The sequence below is a fragment of the Heteronotia binoei genome, chromosome 1 (assembly GCF_032191835.1).
Source record: "Heteronotia binoei isolate CCM8104 ecotype False Entrance Well chromosome 1, APGP_CSIRO_Hbin_v1, whole genome shotgun sequence".
Lineage (NCBI taxonomy): Eukaryota > Metazoa > Chordata > Lepidosauria > Squamata > Gekkonidae > Heteronotia > Heteronotia binoei.
In genome coordinates, this window is record NC_083223.1 from 270,360,935 (window position 1) to 270,367,028 (window position 6,094).

A 6,094-nucleotide genomic window follows, 5' to 3' on the forward strand; every position below is an offset into this window, starting at 1 on the left:
AATAAACCTGGCAGGCTGTCGGTGTTAGGGGAGATAAGCTCCTGGCGGGGTGTGGAGATATCCTGGAACAACCACCCATCTCCAAACCAAATACCTCAGTTCTCCTGGAGGAAGTAATGCAGAAAAAGATGGCTATACAGAAAAGTGATATAGTAACAAAAGGAAAAACTGTATAGAAGCCACAACGGTTAATACAAGTCTTGGCTTGCTACTCTATATTTTGAAGCAATTTAATTTCCTTGTTATGAACAAAAAACGCTAGATGCCAGAATTTAACAACACTTGGCAAAATTACAATTCTGTTGTTGTTAAGTCGCACCGTTGAGTCCCACTCTTTGCGCCCCATGGACCAAGTCACGCCAGGCCCTCCTGTCTTCCACCATCCTCCGAAGTCCGCTCAAATTCATTTTAGTTACATCAGTAATGCTGTCCAGCCGTCTAGCCGCCCCCTTCTTCTTTTGCCTTCTGCCTTTCCCAGCATCAGGATCTTCTCCAGTGAGTGCTCCCTTCTCATTTGGTGGCCATAGTATTGGAACTTCAGTTTCCAATACTTTCCAGGGACAGAGGGTTGATATTACAGCAACATCAACAATGGATTGTGTTATGTCTTGCATTTAAGTCTTGATGTACAACACAGCGAACGCTACAGAAGCGACCAGTAGAAACCCACTGGCCCCCGGATGTAGCTTGCTAATACACTCCGCCAATCAAGATCTGTGGCGGGAAGTTTAACTGGCCAGGATTGGACCTGGCCAGACGGAGGGTTGTTCCGGGGCATGTATATAATCGGGACCCGGCCTGTGTTTCTCTCTCGTGTGATGTACTCACCAATAAAGTATGTTGCCTTCAACACGTCTCGTCACTCGGTACATTACAGATTGCCTAAGTAACTATCCATTTCATTCGCCTTTTTTAGGCTGCAGTGCACTAGGTAAAGTCTTGAATTCAGGGACTGAATACCCAGTATTTCCTTCCAATTTATGCTTAGGACACTCTCCAGCTTTTAGAGTTTCCAGCTCAACGTTAGGAAGAACTTCCTGACTGTGAAAATGGTTCCTCAGTGGAACAGGCTTCCTCGGGAGGTGGAGGGCTCTCCTTCCTTGGTCGTTTTGAAACAGAGGCTAGATGGCCATCTGACAGCAATGAAGAGAAGAAGAAGATATTGGATTTATATCCCACCCTCCACTCTGAAGAGTCTCAGAGCGGCTCACAATCTCCTTTACCTTCCTCCCCCACAACAGACACCCTGTGAGGTAGATGAAGATATTGGATTTATATCCCGCCCTCCACTCCGAAGAGTCTCAGAGCGGCTCACAATCTCCTTTACCTTCCTTCCCCACAACAGACACCCTGTGATGTGGGTGGGGCTGGAGCGGGCTCTTACAGCAGCTGCCCTTTCAAGGACAACCTTTGCCAGAGCTATGGCTGACCCAAGGCCATGCTAGCAGGTGCAAGTGGAGGAGTGGGGAATCAAACCTGGTTCTCCCAGATAAGAGTCCGCACACTTAACCACTACACCAAACTGGCTCTGTGAATTTACGGGGAGGTGTTTGTGAGTTTCCTGCATTGTGCAGGGGGTTGGACTGGATGACCCTAGAGGTCCCTTCCAACTCTGTGATTCTATGATACAAGCGCTGTATGGATAGTTGCCATTGGAGCCTCAGCGATCAACAGCCTTCCATTAGGGAATTCCCTTTGCCAGATTCAAAATGTCTCTGTGCTAGGCTCAGAGGAAATGGCTGCTTGGAAAGCAGGAATTCATGGCATCAAATCCCCACAGAGAGGTTCCTTCTCTCCCCAAACCCCAGGCTCCACCCCCCCCCCCCCAAAAAAAAATCTCTAGGAATTTCCCAACCTGGAGGTGGCAACTCTAATATACTGGAAGAAAGTGAAGAAGAAGATGAAGATATTGGATTTATATCCTGCCCTATACTCTGAATCTCAGAGTCTCGGAATGGCTCACAATCTCCTTTAGCTTCTCTCCCCCCTCCCACAACAGACACCCTATGAGGTGGGTGGGGGTGAGAGAGCTCTTACAGCAGCTGCCCTTTCAAGGACAGACTCAGAGCAGCCTACAATCTCCTTTACCTTCCTCCCCCACAACAGACACCCTGTGAGGTGGGTGGGGGTGAGAGAGCTCTTACAGCAGCTGCCCTTTCAAGGACAGTCTAAGAGCGGCCTACAATCTCCTTTACCTTCTCTCCCCCCTCCCACAACAGACACCCTGTAAGGTGGGTGGGGCTGAGAGAGCTCTTGCAGCAGCTGCCCTTTCAAGGACAATCTCAGAGCAGCCTACAATCTCCTTTACCTTCCTCCCCCACAACAGACGCTCTGTGAGGTGGGTGGGGCTGTGAGAGCTCTTACAGCAGCTGCCCTTTCAAGGACAATCTCAGAGCAGCCTACAATCTCCTTTACCTTCCTCCCTCACAACAGACACCCTGTGAGGTGGGTGGGGCTGTGAGAGCTCTTACAGCAGCTGCCCTTTCAAGGACAGTCTAAGAGCGGCCTACAATCTCCTTTACCTTCTCTCCCCCCTCCCACAACAGACACCCTGTAAGGTGGGTGGGGCTGAGAGAGCTCTTGCAGCAGTTGCCCTTTCAAGGACAATCTCAGAGCGGCCTACAATCTCCTTTACCTTCCTCCCCCACAACAGACGCTCTGTGAGGTGGGTGGGGCTGAGAGAGCTCTTGCAGCAGCTGCCCTTTCAAGGACAACTCCTATGAGAGCTATGGCTGACCCAAGGCCATTCCAGCAGGGGAGTGGATTATTGTTTTGGGCAAAAATAAAAAAAACTGTTCCAATAAACAAGCCAGTAAAAAAGACCTTCCACAGCCGCAGATTAGCACGGTTCACCGCTACCACCCGGATCGCCAGGCCCAGTTCCGGATCGGATTTTCCTGCCCTGGAACGAGCCAAGTTCGGCCTTTGAATGAAACTGCCGTGGCTGCATTTCATTCAAAGGCAGAACTTTGCTGAACCGAGTAATTTTCCACCCGGAGAGGAATTTTCCTCCCCGGTTCCCTCAGGCCTGCACGCCCGGCCCAGGATTCATTGGAGCGACTTGGGGCTTGTTCCCAGCCGGGCTGCGGCACTCCTTATCGGAATCGATCAGCTGCTCCCCGCCTGCTTGGGAAGGAACCCATCAGGACCAACCAGTTCTTTCCTACTCAGCCGATTAGCATCACCAGCCGCAGGGGAAGCGGTTCGCTGGGCTGGGTTGCAGGGAACAGCCTAGGGTTGCTAAGTTCAATTCAAGAAATATCTGGGGACTTTGGGGGTGGGGCCAGGAGACTTTGGGGGTGGAGCCAGGAGCAAGGGTGTGGCAAGCGCAATTGAACTCTGAAAGGGAGTTCTGTCCGTCACATTGAAAGGGACCGTGCTCCTTTTAAATGCCTTCCCTCATTTGGAAATAATGGATAGGGCCGGGGCACTTTCTTTGGGGGCTCTTAGAATTGGACCCCCTGGTCTGATCTTTTTGAAACCTGGGGGTTATTTTGAGGAGAGTTACCGGATGCTTTGCTGAAAATGTGGTGCCTCTACCTCAAAAAACAGGCCTCCCCAGAGCCCCAGATACCGGCAGATCAAATCTCTATTATACCCTATGGGTATCGATCTCCATAGGGAATAATGGAGTGCCCAGCAGACATTATCCTCCCCCTGTACAAATTTCTTCTTCTTCTTCTTCTTCTTCTTCTTCTTCTTCTTCTTCTTCTTCTTCCCACTCCACCCTGCTTTCTTGACATAACCCTATTTTATACCACAAACAAAGAGGTCCATTATTCGGCCTACAAGAAGCGTCCTCTCCTTTGGGACATTCCAGCCCTCGCTCTGAGACTACAACAGAAACAGGCACACTAAGCTTCCTCGTGCTTTACTTTCCACCTCCAGCAATATCTCCATGGTTTCTCCCCCTGCCCCTTTTTACGCCTGGCCTCGGCCTGTTTGCATCATCTCCTAATCCCTCCATCCCCCAGAGAGGTCCCTGGCCTCCTGTTGCTAAGCAACCGCTTCCCCACCTGCATCCTGGGCATCTTGTTTGTTCCTCTGCTTGTACCAAGGCAGGTGGAAAGTGAGGTGGGGAAGAGGAAGTGCTCTCCTCCTTTCCTTTTAAGCGTGACACCAGAGTCCTCCTGTTTGTGGCCTTTTCCTATGGAAATATACAGGTTTCCCACCCACCTCGCTCCGTGGGATGGAATTGATTTGTGCATTCAGAAAGAGGCATGAGGGTCAGGTCATGCCAGTCAAGTGGCAGACTAGGTAAAGACACAGAATTGGAGAGACTTGGTTTCAAATCCCCATTTGGTGACTTTATTTATTTCATTTATAACCCACTTTCCTCCCCATGATGTATCAAATTTGGGTCACTCCGTCTTGCTCAGCCTAACCTGCTGTGAACAGGGCTTTTTTTTGTAGCAGGAACTCCTTTGCATATTAGGCCACACACCCCTGATGTAGCCAATCTAGGGCTGCCAAGCCCCCATTCTGGGTGGGGGTTCTCCTGCCTGGGAGGTTCCCAACCTGCCAGCCCATACTGGGATGGTGGGGGGAACCTCCCCCAATGTCGCCAGCACAATGACGTCACCCACAAGTGACGTTGCGTGCCAGCCGCTCTAGATGTTTCTGGGAAAACTCTATGGTTTTCCTGGATGCTCTAGCAATAGGGGAGGGGAAAACTCCATGGTACAATAGGTACCATAGAGTTTCTCCCGCCCAAAATGCTAGATCGTCTGAGAAAACCATAGAGTTTCCCCAGAAATGCCTAGAGTGGCTGGCACGTGACGTCACCAGCACGATGACATCACTCGTGGGTAACGTCATTGCGCTGCACACGCAAAGTGCAGACAAAACTTGGCAACTCTAAATCTATCCTCCTGGAGCTTACAGTAGGCCTTGTATGAAGAGCCTTGTAAGCTCTTGGAGGATTGGCTGCATCAGGAGTGTGTGGCCTAATATGCAAAGGAGTTCCTGCTACAAAAACCAGCCCTGGTTGTGAGCCAGACTTGTCCTGAACCTCCTGCCCATCAGCTTCAATGGATGCCCTCAAGTTCTCGTATTTCGGGAGACGGAGAAGCAGTTCTCTTTGTCAACCCCACCCGCCTCATGCACAATTTTATAAACTTCTTTCCTTTCCCCTCTTAGCCGTCTCTTTTCTCAACTGAGAAGTCTCAGACTCTTCAGCCTTTCCTCACAGGGAAGGTGCTCCAACCCAGGGCCGGCTCCGCCGCTAGGCAAACTAGGCATTTGCCTAGGGCGCCAGCCTTCTGAGGGTTCTGAATTGGGCGCCGCCCATTTGACTCAGTGACCTGGCCTATATAGGTCAGGGAGCATTTTCAAGTTTTGCGCTTTTCATTTTCCCCATCATTCATCTGTTTTTGAAAATTGGTTATCAGTGCTGGGTGGGGGGGAGCACCAGAAGTTAGCCTCGGATAGGGTGCCAGATAGTCTAGGACTGGCGACCATCTTGATTGCCTTCACATCCAGGACACTGTATTTTGTGGCTATTTAACGTGTTTTCCTCCTGGCAAGATTCTTCCATCTCTAACGATGATGATGATATTGGATTTATATCCTGCCCTCCACTCTGAATCTCAGCATCTCAGAGCGGCTCGCAATCTCCTTTACCTTCCTCCCCCACAACGGACACCCTATGACGTGGGTGGGGCTGAGAGAGCTCTGATAGAAGCTGCTCTTTCGAGGACAGCTCTGCGAGACCTATGGCTGACCCGAGGCCATTCCAGCAGCTGCAAGTGGAGGAGTGGGGAGTCAAACCCGGTTCTCCCAGATAGGAGTCCGCACACTTAACCACTACACCAACCTGGCTCTCGAGCATCTGCAGGATAGAAGTCTGTCAGGCGGTGTCTTGTCCGGGGTGCCAATCCCACAGGGGATAAAGCTCTACCTGTTGAGTTCCTGTCTGTGTGAGTGGGTAGGAGAAAACTATGTGGTTACCTTATGTTATATCCAGGGCCCAGAGACAAAGGAAGGATGGATTCTGGTGGTGTGAAGGCTGCAAACAACCAGAGGGAAAGGGTGGGGGCAAAGTGGTCTCGTGGGATGGATCCTGGCAACAACGTAACCAAACAATTTCCTTCAG

General features: G+C 50.7%; 1 protein-coding gene across 1 annotated transcript in view; it reads left to right on the forward strand.

The window, feature by feature from the left end:
- Window positions 1–6,094, forward strand: part of LOC132582750 (zinc finger protein 501-like) — a 30,639-nt gene that overhangs the window by 14,454 nt on the left and 10,091 nt on the right. The window lies entirely within an intron of this gene.